The sequence below is a fragment of the Podarcis erhardii genome, assembly GCF_964252035.2.
Source record: "Podarcis erhardii genome assembly, chromosome: 7".
In the NCBI taxonomy this organism is placed as follows: Eukaryota; Metazoa; Chordata; class Lepidosauria; order Squamata; family Lacertidae; genus Podarcis; species Podarcis erhardii.
Window position 1 is genome coordinate 17,418,618 of NC_138511.1, and position 17,383 is coordinate 17,436,000.

General features: G+C 46.7%; 2 long non-coding RNA genes across 3 annotated transcripts in view; one reads left to right on the plus strand and one right to left on the minus strand.

The window, feature by feature from the left end:
- Positions 1 to 17,383, minus strand: part of LOC309347037 — a 72,530-nt gene that overhangs the window by 45,946 nt on the left and 9,201 nt on the right. The window lies entirely within an intron of this gene.
- On the plus strand, positions 12,294 to 15,429 carry LOC309347083. The gene is made up of 2 exons (XR_014158832.1): positions 12,294 to 13,337; positions 14,577 to 15,429. It is a non-coding gene; the product is annotated as an uncharacterized lncRNA (long non-coding RNA).

Sequence of the window (17,383 nt, forward strand, 5' to 3'; positions counted from 1 at the left end):
CCTCATAACAGAACAGGAGCATTAGCACCATATATACGGTTGTTGTTGTTTAGTTGTCTAGTTGTGTCCGACTCTTCGTGACCCCATGGACCAGAGCATGCCAGGCACTTCTGTCTTCCACTGCCTCCTGCAGTTTAGTCAAACTCATGCTGGTAGCCTTGAGAACACTATCCAACCATCTCGTCCTCTGTCGTCCCCTTCTCCTTGTGCCCTCCATCTTTCCCAACATCAGGGTCTTTTCCAGGGAGTCTTCTCTTCTCATGAGGTGGCCAAAGTATTGGAGCCTCAGCTTCACGATCTGTCCTTCCAGTGAGCATTCAGGGCTGATTTCCTTCAGAATGGATAGGTTTGATCTTCTTGCAGTCCAAGAGTCTCCTCCAACACCATAATTCAAAAGCATCAATTCTTTGGCGATCAGCCTTCTTTATCGTCCAGCTCTCACTTCCATACATTACTACTAGGAAAACCATAGCTTTTACTATACAGACCTTTGTTGGCAAGGTGATGTCTCTACTTTTTAAGATTCTGTCTATGTTTGTCATTGCTATATATACGGTAATCATACATAATTGAAAAACACCTTAAAAAATATGCACAGGTCCTGCTATGTGAACGTTCAATACACAAACCATCTGGGATAGCTCAGTCCGTGGAACATGAGACTCTTAATCCCAGGATCATGGATTCGAGCCTCACCTTAGGCAAAAAAATTCCTGCATTTCAGGTGGTTGGACTAGAAGACTGACATGGTTCCTTCCAACTCTACAATTCTATAATTCTAGCAACCTTAAGTCACCCATACACAAAGGGTTTCTACCCTAATGTCACAATAGAAATGTCTGATTCAAATATCCGAACATACCCATCAGAGAGCAGCTGTTCAGCACCTGTTGTCAGGGATGTGGATCAACCCAGCTCAGGGGAACAGGCAGACTCAGAAATTGAGTCAAGTGAGGGAGAGACTGACTCTGCAGACAAAAGCTGGCTGGATGTGTTTTTGTAAATAAAAGTACCATAAAACTGCCGGAGAGTCATTAATTCTAATCAAGGCTTGCTTTCCTGCCTGAGATCATTACAGCTTGGTCAGTCTCCAACTCCTCACATCAAAGGATGGGAAAGGAGGCAAAGATGTCTGAGGAGCAACACGCTGGAACCTGGAACACACAGAGACGCAACTAGTGAGCTACAGGTACTATTTCAACAAAATTCAGTACTAAAGACTCAAATTAACCAGTTAGTAGAGTTGTTAAATCAACAATGGCTAGAACTGTTGGAAGAAAAAGATAGAAGAACCACCAGATCACCTATTGGGGCCCCCTCCAAGTTTTCAGGGGGGAACTCTGAATACCTAGTGTTCAAAACCAGTTTGAAATGGTTTCTGGAGCTGAGAGAGAGAGAGAATTCCAGGGTGAAAGTGGAAAGGTGTTTTTCATGGTCAGTTTGCTGGAAGGGGAGGCCAAGCAATGGGTGACTCCTCTCCTTGTTGATGGACATCAGGGCTTGTCAGATCTGGACTCATTCTTGAAACTAATGGATGCTATTTTCCAGAACCCACAGTGGGACGCCACCACATCCCAACCATTACTGAGTCTAAAGCAAGGGTGTAAAACCATGATGCACTACACCATGGAATTTAATACGTTATCTCAACAATTGGAATGGGGGAGAGAAGGCACCCAAGACGTTATATCGAGCTAGGCTGAACGGGGACCTAATCTAAAAGCTAGCCAGGATGCCCCCCCCCTTCTTCCTTGGAAGGTCTGATACAGACATCTCTACAATTGGATCAATGAGCGATTGAAAGCAAGGCGGAGAGGAGCAGGCTGGGCAAGCAGTCATTCAAGATGGCCGACATTCCTTTAAAAGCAAATAAAAAACATTAAGTACAAATTAGAAAACATACATATTTACAACAAAAGAAAATACAAAAGAAAAACTACCGTATTTTTCGCCCTATAGGACACACTTTTCCCCCTCCAAAAATGAAGGGGAAATGCGTGTGCGTCCTATGGGGCGAATGCAGGCTTTCGCTGAAGCCTGGAGAGCGAGAGGGGTCGGTGTGCACCGACCCCTCTCGCTTTCCAGGCTTCAGGAGAGCTGCAGCGCCAGTCCCACAAGGTCGGGGGACAGCGGGGAGGCGGAACGTTGCCATACCGCTGTCTCCCGATGTGGTTTGGAGGCTGACGGCGGGGAGACGAGTGCTTCTCCCGGCCGCCAGCCCCGCAAGCTCCGGGGACAGTGGGGAGGCGCAGCGCGTCCTCCCGCTGTCCCCGGACCTGATCTGCAGGCGGGCGGCAGGGAGAAGAGCGCTTCTCCCCGCTGCCGGCCCCACAAGCGCCTGGGGGGGGAAATAATTTTTTTCCTTTATTTCCCCCCCCCCAAAAAAAACATGGTGCGTCCTATGGGCCGGTGCGTCCTATGGGGCGAAAAATACGGTAAATACATATAACGAAAAAATTAATAATAATTAGAGAATACCTCGTCTCTTTTCATATTACAGTTATTTATACCTCTATAAAATGCTATTCACAATAAAGGAGTGAAATGAAAGGTAAGATATCAGAAAAAAGAAGAACAAAAAAAAATATAAAGAAGAAAATGATCATAAGTGGAAATTTTTAAAAGTAGATAAGTATTCACTATACATAGCCGTTTCCCATCTATATTTATATTTCATTGTATAATTTCATCTTATCCCCCAACCATCCCCCAAAGTTTCCCCAACCATTCTCTTTTTGTTGGGATGCTGTCCTCTTTGAGGGCCGACATTCCTGACATCCCTGTGCAAAGGTTTGGCAGTATGCCCAGAGAGGACCTGGGGGAGGAACTCATGCAGCTCGGCTCAGTGGGAGGCAGGCTCCAGATAGCTCCAGCTGAGAGAGAGTGGAGGAGAAGAGAGAGGCTGTGCTTCATCTGTGGCAAAGCAAATCACATAGTGAGGCAGTGCTCTAGCAGAGTGGTGTTGGGTGCACTTTCAGGAACAAGCGTGGGGGAGAAGCCTGACCCTAAGGAGAAGCAGGTGGGAAAGGAAAGTTCCCAGTCCCTCTAGGAGGCCCAGGACTGGGAGTAAAGGTAGCCAAAGGGTCTCAACTGGGTCCAGTGATTCTGCCCCACCAGGCACCCGCCACTTAAACGGACTTTGCAAGGGGGGTAGGGAAAAGAGTGCGTGAAAATCCAAAGCCTGGGAGCACAGGAAGAAAGCCTCTTAAAGTGGCAGGCAGCTCTTTAGAACGCCAGGGGTGTGAGTGTGAAAAGCTACTTAAATACGCCCGGGATGTTGCAAGAAGGCGCCCTCTAATTCACTCTAAGAAGGACGTTGCTCTCTAAGCTCACCAAGTGCTGCCCAATCCCTGCTCGATACAGAGGCAATTAGAAAGCAACGATGAGGGGTAGAGCACCAAAGGGGGGGGTCAGATACCGGCAGCTCAGAAGCCCCTGTTTCCACCCAAGGGAAGGCTGTGAATGAGGACGCGAAGAGCATTCACAGCCCCACTGAAACAGTGCAAAGCCGCGATGCTGAATAAATAAACTATGTCACTCAAGTCCTCCTGCTCCCCAGCAGAAAACCACGAACCTTGACAATGTCCTGCAAACACCCACCACACACTGCTTCACTCGCGCGCACACACACAGCCCACCAACTCCCACGGTACAAGAGTAAACTTTTGCAATCAGCGCAGCAATGCACGATCTTGCCGTCTTTATTGCCCTTGAGGGAGCAGCGCCCAGAGATCCTGATGCAAGGGCTGGAGCCACGTGGAGGGAGGCGAGGAGCAGGTGATTAAGCAGCAGCAGGAGCTGAAACGACTGAGAGATGCGTGGCATGAGGCTGAAAGGGAAGCCTCGGATTTGCGCCAAGGCTTAAATCAGCCCCAGGCACGCCCCCAAGCGACCTGATTGGCTGCCTGGCAATGTGGCATGGCTGGGGTCTCCACCAGCATGACACGGGATGCTGTCCCACCCCCACGCTGTGAAGGGAGTCTAGGCAGCCTGTCCACAACCTAGCCCCAACCAGAAGTGGAGCAGATTTCCTGGACTCACATTGCTTGCCGTGCTACTGTTCCCAGACGAGAGTAGGATGCAGTTTAGAGCCCTCATAGATTCAGGGGCTTCTACCGACTTTATAGATCAGGACTTTGTAGAGGAATATGGTCTACAAACACAGAGACTGGCACCACCCCTCAAGTGCAAACCATAGATGGGAGGCCTCTGGTGTCAGGGACAGTCTCTTTTTTAAATATATATATATATTAACAAACCAATCAAATCACATTAGTTCCAAATTACAAAACCAAATTTAAAATTTTTGTTGGGGGTACCCATGCTTCGAGCTCAGAAAGGGTCCAATCCTCTCATATTTCTGCTGCTTTGATGTTCACAGTTCTGTCCATTCATCTCTTTGTTGTTTTCCTTTACAAATCATCTTTCAATTTTCTTGTTGTTATCGTATTTTTTTCCTTTCTTTATAACCTCTGAAAGTCTCCACAAGCGAGTTGAAACGAACATTGTTGTAATCCTGTGTGGATTTTCACATTAATCCAAAAGTCGTATTCACAAGGCAGGTGCCATTACAGCATTTCCATAAAATACAGTCTCAGCGTCCGCTCATTAACTTTCTTGGACGTGTTGCTCCGACAGCAATCTTTTTCAGGGGAGTTCTGCCAGATCAAACGCAGAGTCAAATATGATAACAAAGCCGTGGCTTCCTCCCCCTCTTGACCGTCAATCCTGCAACAGAGCCTGTCTTGTCCTGGCGATTCTCTTTTAGAACTGCGTCATCCCAAAAGCCTTCCATTTCCTTTCTAGATCTTCCACAAAGCAAAGCCTTTAGTTAATGAATTTATTTCCACATAGTTCATTATTCTGTCTCACTTGTTATCGGTCATTGCAACGGTTCTTCTTAGGGAGGGGGGGTTGTTAGGTAATCACATAGAGAAAAAAAGAAAAGTCCCCCCGCTTCCGCCCTGTTCCGACATACCGACATCTTTGATGTTGATATAATTTCTTGTTCAGTCCAACCCGTCACTCAGCTTCACAGAGGTTGTTTCAGTTAGCAATCAGTACTCCTTTTATTCACTCGAAACATGTGCATTTGCTGTTCTCTAATTATTTATCTTGAGCTCCTGCAACCAGGTCGCGCGATCAGAAGTAGCGTCCGGGAGAGCGAAACAAACACACAAGGGCTTTACATTTAGTGCCCTCACCCCCTCCTTCTTTCAAACTCGGGGGTGATTTATGTGCATCTGCAGACGAGGCAGTGTTTTCCCATTCCCCCTGGGAAAACTCCGGAGGCTAATTACTCCCATATTAGCCTCTTAATTACCTCGTGTGTGCCGGAGAGATGGTACTGTCGGCCATCTTCCAATGCACCCCTAGCAGCCCCCCTGGTGTCAGGGACAGTCTCACATGCAGTTTTGGTTTTGGAAGTGCCTGGCCACAGGGAACAAGCCACACTTCACATCACGAAATTAGCCACCTACCATCTTGTGTTGGGAATGACGTGGTTATCCAAACATGATCCAGTGATGACCTGGGGGCAGCGATCCATAAAAATTGCTTCAGCTTATTGCCACCTGCATTGTTTATGTATTGAGGGCCCAGTAGTGGCGGCTGCAAGGGGGCGGAGGCATTGGGACCCCTAAGGGCAGTTGCCTCCCCAGTACAAGCTCTACCAGGATGTTCTCTCTGAGAAGGACACAGATTGGTTGTCCCCCACCCCCAGGCCTTATGACTATAAAATAGACCTCCTGCCAGGGGCTCAGATGCGCACAAGTCAACTCTATTCTATCTCTGAGACAGAGCTGGTTGCTTTGAAGGAGTTTCTAGAGAGGAATCTGGCATGGACCTTCATCAGGCCATCCAAGGTGCCTGGAGGCTCCCCTGTGCTCTTTGTGAAGAAAAGGGGGACCTCTGAACTTAGACTTTGTGTTGATTACAGAAAGATAAACAGCATAATGGAGCCAAACTGCTACCCCTTACCATGCATTGGGGATTTGCTGGAGAGTCTGAGGTCTGTGGAGATTTTCACAAAGCGGGATTTAAGGGGAGCTTACAACTTGATACGTGTGAGAGAGGCAGATGAGCGGAAGACAACATTTTGCATCAGGTATGGCAGCTTTGAATACTTGGTCTTGCCTTTTTGGTTGGAGTCAGGGACAGTGACTTTCCAAGCATTCATCAACCACGTTTTAGGTGGGTTGGTGGACCAGTTTGTGATCAGTTACTTGGATGACTTGCTGATCTACTCTGAGAGCATGGAGCATCAAATGCGGCAAGTGATGGAGGTGCAACAGATGCTGAGAGAGCTCTATGTGAAGTTGGGGACATGCCAATTCCATGTCACAGAAGTAGAGTTCCCAGGGTGCCGCATAACGCCAGAGGAAAAGCATGTGGATCCAGCCACAGTGCAGAGTGTGGTGTCATGGCAGGACCCCCAAACTAAGAAGTACTTGAAGAGGTTTTGGGGGTTCATGAACTACTACCGCAAGTTTATGTCAGGCTACTCCAGGCTCACAGCTCCTCTCACAGATGGCTTGAGAAGGAAAAAGCCTTCCTCTGGACAGTAGAGGTCCAGCAGGCATTCAAACAAGGAGCTGCTTGCTATCAGAGACTCGTTTGAAGTGTGGAGACATTTTCGACAGGGTGCACAACACCAAATAGAAGTATGCACTGATCACCGAAATCTAGAGTATTGGGAAACAGTGAGATGCCTCAATCAAAGGCAGATTTGGTGGGCAAAGTTCTTTGCCAGATTTGACTTTAGAGTACAGTATGTGGCCGGCAGTCAGAATCAGAGGGTGGATGCCATTTCCAGGAAGCTGGAGTATCAGGAATAACAGTCAGCATATCCTGAAGCTGCAGCAACTGCAGTTAGCAGCTGTCTCTGTAGCATAGACCCCTGAATTCCAGCAGAGAATGAATGCATTGGGATTTTCTCCATATGTAATAATGGAAATCGCTGGGGAGTGTCAGGCTGGAGCCAGCAAGCGAACAACAGCAGCTGCCAGACTTGGACAGCAGCCCAGGGGACAAAGGGAGGTTTGTTAAGTGAAGATCAGAGGAGTGAAGAGGGAGGAATTCACAGCTCAGAGAAACACAGGACTTAGCAGACAATAGCTTGTCTGAGTCAGTTTGCAAACCTCTCAGCGTGCAAGAATGCAGAAGAGGAGGGCTACAAGAAAAGGGGAAATTGGTTTGTTTGTTTTTAAATGATATTTTATTAAGTTTTAACAATAAATAAGTTATAAGACAATACATAAAAAAACACAAGAAAAACACAAAAGTACAAAAGTACAAAAATACAAACATTTAACATAGGGGGGGGGAGAAAAAACAAAAATCCCTCTTTTTTAATTTCTCATCTTTGGTTAACTTATTTTCCTGACTTCCTCACGCCTCCCTTTTTTGTATTCCATTTAAAAATTGGTTCAGCAAATTCATATCCTGTTAGTTTATCCTTAATTATTTTCCCTCACATATTATAGCTTCAAGTTTTCATCTAATATCAATCCATTCTTACATATACTTATTTTACCTTATTATTAGAACCCCTTCATTTCATTTCATTTCATTTCAATGTCATCAACATTCAAAAATTTTACAATGTTTCTGTAAGTAGATTTTAAATTTCCTCCAATCTTCTTCCATCAACTCTTCTCCCTGGTCTCGGATTCTGCCAGTCATTTCTGCCATTTCCATGTAGTCCATTACTTGCATCTGCCATTCTTCCAGGGTGGGTAGGTGTCAGGGAACTGCCATCGGAGCCCAGGGGGGTGGCAAGGCTCCTGGACGCTGGGGAGGGAACCAGCAGGGAAAGAGGGAGAGCCTCCGCTGAGGAAGGAGAGGAGGGGGGGCGTCGTAGGGAAGGCTCAGGGACGCTTCCAGCGAGACCAGTGGAGAGAGCTCAGGACCTCCCCTTGGGACGCCCACTCTGCGCAGAAAGCTGTCGCACAGGGAATCCAGGCGGAGACTCTCTGTCAAGGAGCTTTTATGTTGGAAGAAATTCAGGAAACGCCCACTGACGGATTCTGCCAGTGATTAAGACAGCCACGAAGTAAGGGCTGTCCGGACAGGGAAAGTTTTAGCCAACTACTCAGCTTGGAGTGGTTTGGCACTTACGCACAAGCAACCCCTTATCCCATTACAGCAATCCGTCAGTCCTCGACGTTGTTTGTGCGGAGGGGGCATCATGAGCAAAACAGGAGGAGTCGGCGGAGCAGAGGGAGCCAGGGAAGGACCAACTCTGGAGGAGAGAAACAGAGATTTGGAACAACAGCTGGCTCTACTAGCGGCGCGGCTCGATGAAAGGCGGGCTCAGGATGCACAGGGGAAACCCACCCCCATTGCAAGGAAGGTACCGGGACAGGTGCATAAGTTCGGGGGCGATCCGGGGGACTACCAGGCATTTAAGACAGAGGTGCAGTACGCACTGGACCTGCAGTATGATGACTTTGTGGACGAGGGGGCGAGAGTAGCCTTCGTGATCGGACACCTGGAGGCTGGGGCCAGAGAGTGGGTTAGACCACTGATGGCATCTGATAATGTTGCCTTAAAAGACTTGAGGAAGTTTGTTTCAGCCATGGATTTGATGTTTTCCAGCCAAATTGAGCAGAGCGTTGTACGCAGGCAGTTGATGGCGTGCAAACAAGGGAACCAATCAGTCAGAGAGTACTGGTCACGATTTGCCATGCTCATACACCGACTGGGGTGGGATCTGACTTCGGAACCGATTCAGATGTTATTTGAGGAAGGCCTAGCCCCCGCAGTGAAGGACGAACTTTCCCGCGCGCCCCGCCCGCAGTCGATGGATCAGCTGACCAAAGCTGTGCTTGTGATTGGAGCGCGGCAGGAAGCACGGGCTCTAGAGAAGCGGGAAGGCAGAGGAGAGCATTGGAATGACTTCCGCATTCCTGAAATACCAGAGCAACCTTCCCCGCCAGTGGAGCCAATGGAGATCGGAGGCTCTAGCGAAGTTCGAAAGAAGGAGGGGAAAACAGCCAAGAAGTGTTTTCTCTGCCAACAGCCAGGACATTTTGCCAGGGTCTGCCCTCAAAGAAAGGCATGGCAAGGAATGGTGGGGGCGGCTGGGAGTGAGGAGGAGGGGCTTAAGGACCAGGGAAAAGCCAACGCTTGGCTGCCGACGACAGGGCACAGCAGCCAGGCAAACAACCAGTAAATGTGCCCAAGCCAGAGCCCCCCCGAGCAGCCATCGCCATAGAAGTGGTGCTGGAGCTCCCCAACGGCCACCCACTCAAGATAAAGGCTCTGTTGGACTCAGGCAGTTCTTGCAATTTTCTTAGCAAGGAATTTGCGTTAGAGCACCAGCTGCAGACTCTGCCTCTAGGCAGTCCCTTGCAAGTCACGACCATCGATGGGAGGGAGCTCCTGGGAGGAGAGGTGACACACCAGACGCCTCCCATGAGAATGAGGGTTGCCAGGCACACTGAAATCATTGCCTTTCACGTAGCCACCCTGGCGGGGCCACCAATCATACTGGGAATGAGCTGGCTGGCGCTACATGATCCGTTAGTGGGATGGCACCAGCAGACGGTCTCATTCGGGTCAGCCCACTGCTTGGAACACTGCCACGGGGGGGGGGGAACCCCGAGGATGGCAATAGCCAGAGTGGCAGGGATGGCGGTGGGGGGAAAGGGGCAGGTACCAGCGCAGTACGCTGACTTGCAAGATGTCTTCAGTGAGAAAGAAGCGGATAGACTGCCCCCTCATAGGCCCTTTGACTGACCCGGTATTCCATAGGTCATTACTCTCACCATACAGGGAAGGGCGGGAATTTCAGGGACGAGAGGGAGAGGTTCCTGCGCCCCCACAGGTAGAAGAGAGGGAGCGCAGCAGTCACGTAGCGGAGATACTAGATTCAAAGTGGAAGGGAAGACAGGTGGAGTATCTGGTGGCTTGGGAGGGGGAGCCTGAGTTGGAAAATGCATGGGTGCCAGCGGAAACCATCAAGGATGAGTTTCTCCTGGAAGAGTTTCACCGCAGGTTCCCAAGGAGGCCCAGACCTTTAGCGAGGTTCTGGGAGGAGCAATTTGGCACCACAGATGACGAAGAGGATTTTGCGGGGTTTCCGGCCTCTGAGCAGGAGGGAAGAGAAGTATCTGAGGGGATGGAATCGGATTGGGAAGATTCTCCAGTGGGAAGAGATAGTAGTAGGTGGAGAGCAGTGTTTGAGTCATCAGAAGATTGGGAAGGTTCCTTCCGGGGGTTCCCAGCATCACCGGCCAAAGAGAGGGAACGGACCGGGGGTGAGGGGGGTCTTGGAGGGGAGGTGGATGTCAGGGAACTGCCATCGGAGCCCAGGGGGGTGGCAAGGCTCCCGGACGCTGGGGAGGGAACCAGCAGGGAAAGAGGGAGAGCTTCCGCTGAGGAAGGAGAGGAGGAGGGGGTGTCGGAGGGAAGGCTTAGGGACGCTTCCAGCGAGACCAGTGGAGAGAGCTCAGGACCTCCCCTTGGGACGCCCACTCTGCGCAGAAAGCTGTCGCGCAGGGAATCCAGGCGGAGACTCTCTGTCAAGGAGCTTTTATGTTGGAAGAAATTCAGGAAACGCCCACTGACGGATTCTGCCAGTGAAGTAAGGGCTGTCCGGTCAGGGAAAGTTTTAGCCAACTACTCAGCTTGGAGCGGTTTGGCGCTTACGCACAAGCAACCCCTTATCCCATTACAGTAGGTCTTGTGTCTTCCAATGCTTTGCGATGAGTATTCTTGCTGCTTCTGTAGCGTACATAAAGAAAGTTCTATCCTTCTTTGGCACCAGTTGGTCGACTATGCCCAGGAGAAAGGCCTCTGGTTTCTTCAGGAAAGTATATTTAAATACCTTTTTCATTTCATTATAGATCATCTCCCAGAAAGCCTTAATCCTTGGGCACGTCCACCAAAGGTGAAAGAATGTACCTTCAGTTTCTTTACATTTCCAGCATTTATTATCAGGCAAATGGTAGATTTTTGCAAGCTTGACTGGTGTCATGTACCACCTGTACATCATTTTCATAATATTCTCTCTTGGGGCATTATATGCCATAAATTTCATACCTGTGGTCCACAACCTTTCCCAGTCAGCAAACAAAATGTTATGTCCAATATCTTGTGCCCATTTTATCATAGCAGATTTTACCGTTTCATTCTCAGTATTCCATTTCAATAGCAAGTTATACATTCTTGATAGTGTCTTAGCTTTGGGTCCTAACAGTTCTGTTTCTAGTTTTGACTTTTCCACCTGGAAGCCAATTTTTTTGTCCAAATTATAGGCCTCCCTTATTTGAAAATAATGAAGCCAGTCTCGCACCTTATCTTTAAGTTTCTCATAACTCTGCAGTTTCAATTTCTCACCCTCCTGTTCCAGAATTTCCCAATATTTTGGCCAATTGGCCTCCATATTAAGTTTTTTCAAAGCCTTCGCTTCCATAGGTGATAGCCACCTTGGGGTTTTGTTTTCAAGTAAGTCTTTGTATTTTATCCAGACGTTAAACAGTGCTTTTCTGACAATATGGTTTTTAAATGCCTTATGTGCTTTAACCTTGCCAAAGAAAAGGGGAAATTGACATCACAGAAGCAACGGAAGAGATTCGTTTTCAAGCATTGTTTCTGGAGGAAGAGGAACCAATGCTGAGGATTTAATTGAGTCATCATCAGGGTAGCCATAAGTCACGCCGGCAGAGAGCTCCGGACGAGTGGCATGCTTTTTCCGGAATAAAACCAACTTTTAATTGACTGTACGTGTACACGTCTTGCTGCCACTACAGGCAGCTTGACTTATGAACCATTTCTCAGGAGCAGATTCCGTTCGCATAGTAGGACTTGCATATGCAAGTAAAGAAATAGAAGCTGGACCTTTGCAGAAGACCAGGAGAGGATGATGGAAGCCAAATTGTCTTCGTGGTTTCTAACAGAGATTCTTATCTAGGTGATTCAGAAGTCTTTTCCAAGACTGCAATGTTCCTAATGTTCTTATACTGTGCTTGCAAGAATAGATTGTTCAAGAGTTCCCATTGCTGAACTACTGTTGGCTTGACAGCTGCCAGTAAAAATGCCAGAGGTTCCTTAGAATGGAAGCCCTTGTCTGAGCCCTGAAATAAAGGTAGCATTGATTGATCTAATAGATACCTAATTATCATGTTGCACTGTTATATCAAAGCATCATTGTAAGCCAAAGGCAGAATAGCAAATAAGGAGCTGTCCTCTTAAATTAAGATATATAATACATAAGTTCATCCATTGTTTCAAATCCAGGATTGTGATGCAGCACAACAAATCTTCCAACGGCAATGGCTGTCTTAAATTTTTACCATATATAAGAAGACCTAATTGCCTCCATTGTTTCAATATGTCCAGGGAACAAATATGCCTCTTAAATCCTATGTCAGACAGCGTGTCCTTGCCAGAGGTAAAACTTAATTTGCAGTCTTATCCACATACTCATTGAACTCGATGTGAGTGTGGATTTTGTGTAGCTAAGCACAGGACTGCAGGATGTGTTTCAGGGGCTGTGTGTCTAGGCATTCAGGCTATGCTACCAGATCCTTCAAGGGTCCCAATTTAATCAGGACTTCTTGAATTGGCAGAAGCTGCTCCAGCTTCTGATCCCAATCCAGGATGCCCTGATTTTCCCACAGGCCACTCTAAGCTGTGCTGCATCTCAAAATGTGTCACGGGCTGGAGCGATCTGGGAAAGGAAGAGGTCAGCAGCATGTAAGGGGCAAGCGACGGAGATGGGGGGTGGATGGTGCCCCAAATTTTTTCACGAAATGTTGGAGGGTGTGCACTAACAGCAACCAAGAAATAAGTCAATGGATCCAATATACATTCCTTTGGGGTCCTTTTTCTAATGCGCACATTGTGCGCACATTCATATTTGTGAGATGGATGATGGAGAAGAAAATGACTGGGGAGCTGTGCATTAGGCAATTCTGACATGGATATAAGAAATGGTGAACTTCAGGAAGCATAGGGCACAGAATGGAATGAAGCAGAGAAACAGTCAAGAAAGAGAACAGAAGACCACACAGCCTTGGCAAGGTGCACCCTGTTCTCCACGTCTGCACAAGATGACTAATTGCCTTCCCCAATGGCACTTGGTCTTAGTCCAGAAAGAGGTTGCATCACCCAATAGAGCTGAAGAAGGGCTATATAAAAAAGCAGAGAGCACCACCCTGGCCACAGCAGAGACCAAAGGCAACTCTTCCTCGCCTCTATTCTTTTTGGCCAACTCAAGGAGGACACTCCAATTCTGACGCACCATGAAGTCGTGTCTCATCCTGCTAGCTGCAATGCTGCTGGTTTCAACGCTTAGCGGTTCAGATGGTGAAGATAAACTGGGCCGCGTAGTAAGTAATGTTAAATGTTTGTGGGTGTCTCTATGTGGGATGGTATGTGGGTGTGAATTGGCTCCTTGCTGTATATGGCGAAGATGTGTTCTGTTGCTTGTTCTAAAACTAAACAAATAGGGTGTGAGTAGAAGATGAGAGCCTGGGTTGTTTCCAATGGTGGTCCTCCTCAGAGCAGACCCATTGAAATGAATGGGCACAACTAACAGGCCCAGGGGGGAAACACCCCCAATTGAGCATGAGTTGAACTTTGTACAAAGTTCCGAAGCAAAACGGGGGACGGAGAGTGGGGGGGGGGAATGCATTGTGTCTGATGTTGGTCCTACACATAAGAACATATGAAGAGCCAATGACCCATCTGGTCTAGCATCCTGTTCTTCCCATAATGCAGGAGCCAAGCACAAGAGCAGTCTCCTCTCCTGCAGTTTCCATCAATTGGGTTAGGGCTGCCATATTCCCAAAAGTGACAGTTGCCATATGGGTTTTCCCAGACATTTTGCCAATTTGACGGAAACCCACCCGGATGTCATTTTGACAGTCCGATTCCTGGGAAAACACAGTCATATGGCAGTCCTCACTTGGATGCATTTCTGTCTCTGACGGTGGAAGCAGAGCAGAGTCATCCTGACTAGTACCCATCAGAGTAGACCCACTGCGGTTAACATGCTCGTTCTTCCATATGCTCGTTCTTCCATATGCTCGTTCAAGAGGTCCATCCTACACAATGTCAGAATCAGGCCAGCACCCTCCAATTGGCAGGTGTCTTCTCTATTGTCTTTTCTGTGCCTACTACAGATGTTCCACTTTCGACAAACCTTCTAAAAACTTTATCTCTCTTGGATTTTTCATTGCTTTCATGGGTGTGCTATTGCTCTTTTAAAACTGCTGTTATATTTCGTAATTGTGTCTGTGTGTTTCGTAGTTGTTTGTGTGCTTTTAAAATGATTTTATATATGGATTCATTTTTCAAAAACAGTTTTAGTGTATGTATCTGTTATATACAGTATATGGTCTTATACTTCAAGCCACTTTGGGATGCCTCATGGGAACAGAGTGGTCAATAATAATAGTAGCAACAATGAAGAAACAACAACCCACCTTTTCCCAGATTTCTCCTCCTGTGTTAATCTTCCCAATCCAATGCTAAAGAAGGTTGAGGGGATGACACATCAATATGGGAAGGGTCCGAGAAGCAGCTGCTCCAAATGCTAAGTCTTACCTGCCTCTTTTTTCCTACAGGTCAGGAATAACTTGAAAAACATTGATGCAGACAATCCCAATTTATTCAAGAATAATATAAAACCAATACGCTTCGTGCCAAAAGAGCGAAGAGCGTTGCCAGTGAAATAAAGAAGTCCTCATGTCTGGACGGGTGTGGACATTCCTCCTTGGCCTCTCGACCTCTCAACCCAAATCTCAGACTCCCAAATTGGAGGTGGACCAGAGATCAACCTCCCCTTCACTGGATTGCCCACTGTCTAAACCACGGTTGCGGCACTCTATACCTCTCTCCTTCTCTCTTGGGATTCTTATTGGCCTTGCTCTTCCCCCGCAGTTTCATTGCTTTTGCCTGACTAAAAGTTTTCCTTGAACTGTGATCATGCCTCTTGCTCGCCCAGTGTGTGGAAACTGTCAGAAATGTAGCAGCAGAGATCATTCAGTGTGTTATTTAAGGGTTAATTCTGTTATGAGTAAAGTCAGCTAACCAAAAAGGTGTGGTGGAGGTATTGCATTCCTTAGGCCAGCCTATCTAGACAAATAGATACTGATGTGTTTGATTCTCTTTTAATGTTAATCTTAATTGTTTTAAAATATTTCTAATTCTTTTAAACTGCTTTTTAATGATTATATAAATTTGTAACCCCCTTAAAGGTTTTACTACAATCAAGAGGGATATACATTTTGTTAAACTAAAAATGGAAACAAACCAGATATGATCTCCATGGAGGTAGCACATGGTCTGCTTGGCTGCATAGTTCTAAAGGAGGTTTTCCACTGTATGTTTGGTTGTGTGTCTCGCTGCCCTGTGCAAGTCCTGTCTTAAATTATATGCTGCTTTTGTTCTGTTTGCTCAATAAATTAGGAAATGTTATTTCCTGTTTGCAGAGTTTTAATTAATGGTGTGCCAAAACCCACCATCTGATTTCTAGAACCTGTTTCTTCCCCTGAGAAAGAGACCTCAGTTTTCCTGCACATGAGAAATTCTTTAGAATTAATTCATAAAGACTTCATTTTTATGAACAACAGCACACCAGGGATGGAAAGATGTTCACTTTTAGAGAAGCCACAAGATGCCTTCATAAGAAAACCCCACCTGGGTTTGTTTTAATAGCCAATAGATTGGTATCTGTCCTGAGGGTGGCAGGTAGTGCTGTGGTCTAAATCACTGAGCCTCTTCGGCTTGTTAAACAGAAATTTGGCTGTTTGAATCTGTGTGACAGGGTGAACACCTGTTGCTCTGTCCCAACTTCTGCGAACCTAGCAGTTTGAAAGCATACCAGCAAGAGTAGATAAATAGGTACAGCTGTGGCAGGAAGGTAAATGGCATTTCTGTGTGTTCTGACACTCGTCATGGTGTCCCGTTGCACCAGAAGCTGGTTAGTCATGCTGGCCACAAGTGGTGTGTCTGCCCACCTGTCAATCAACTTATATCAGGAGGTCATCAACTGATGGTTGGAGTGTCAAAGCCCTGCATTGGAGCTCTTTTACAGCCCCTTTCAAAGATCCCTTCATTGTGTGGGAATTTTGTGGATAGTAGGAGAGTATATATTGATTAAATATTATCCTTCCCAACTCACACTAGTGTCTCTCATATGTGTGTGAGTGTATAGATAGGTAAAGGTAAAGGAGACCTCTGACCATTAGGTCCAGTCGTGGCCGACTCTGGGGTTGCAGCCGTCATCTCGCTTTATTGGCCAAGGGAGCCGGCATACAGCTTCCAGGTCATGTGGCCAGCATGACTAAGCTGCTTCTGGCGAACCAGAGCAGCACACGGAAACACTGTTTACCTTCCCGCCGGAGCAGTACTTATTTATCTACTTGCACTTTGATGTGCTTTTGAGGCATCTAATCATAGCCTGCATTTTTATCAAGGCTTATATTTTGATCAGGGCCTGTATTTTAAAAATGAGCTTAAAGATTTTCAAATGTTTTATGCCAGGCAGAAGACCAGCTGCCTAAGTACTTTGGCAAGATGTTTATCCTCCTGGACAAGGGGGCCCCCTGATTTATAGCAGAAAACAATTCTCAAAGTTGTAAAAAGGGAATTACAGGCTGAGAGCAAAGGTTACACTGACCCTACATATTACAGAATATAAAAAAGCTGAGAAAAAAACATAATTAAGAGTTGGTAAATAGTAAAATAAAACCATGTGCCTCCCATTAAACTTGAGCCATATTTTCCTAAGGTTAAAGGGCAAGAAGGGCCAAAGGTGATCTGGTAATTAAGGTGCCTTGTAGAGGTTAATGGCTACTTGTTTGCCATTTATAAATAGAAGAAAGTATAACTCTTTATCTCCCATAAAAGGGCAAAAGGAAATGAGTGTATCTTTTATGATTGGTTCTAGCAAACAGCCAATAGGAATTTCAACCAGGCTGAATGGACAAAGGAAGAGAAAGGGGGCTGGATTGAGAAAATATAAGTGCTGGCCATAACGGCAGGAGGCCAGGCCAGAGCTTGGTAACCATATACCACTGTGCCTCTCATTTATTTGTCTGACAAATAAATTATTATTTTAATTTCTCTATTGCTGCGTTGAATATTTCATTCCAGCTAAGCGTTAACCACAAGCAGGGTGCTACACTTTCGAAATGCTAGGTTGGCAGGAGCTGGGACTGAACAACGGGAGCTCACCCCATCGCGGGGCTTTGAACCGCCAACCTTCTGATTGGCAAGTCCTAGGCTCTGTGGTTTAACCCACAGTGCCACCTGCATCCCAGAGGTATAGATAGTTAGATAGATAGATAGATAGATAGATAGATAGATAGATAGATAGATAGATACAGAGATAAATTGATTGATAGATAGACAGGCAGACAGATAAATA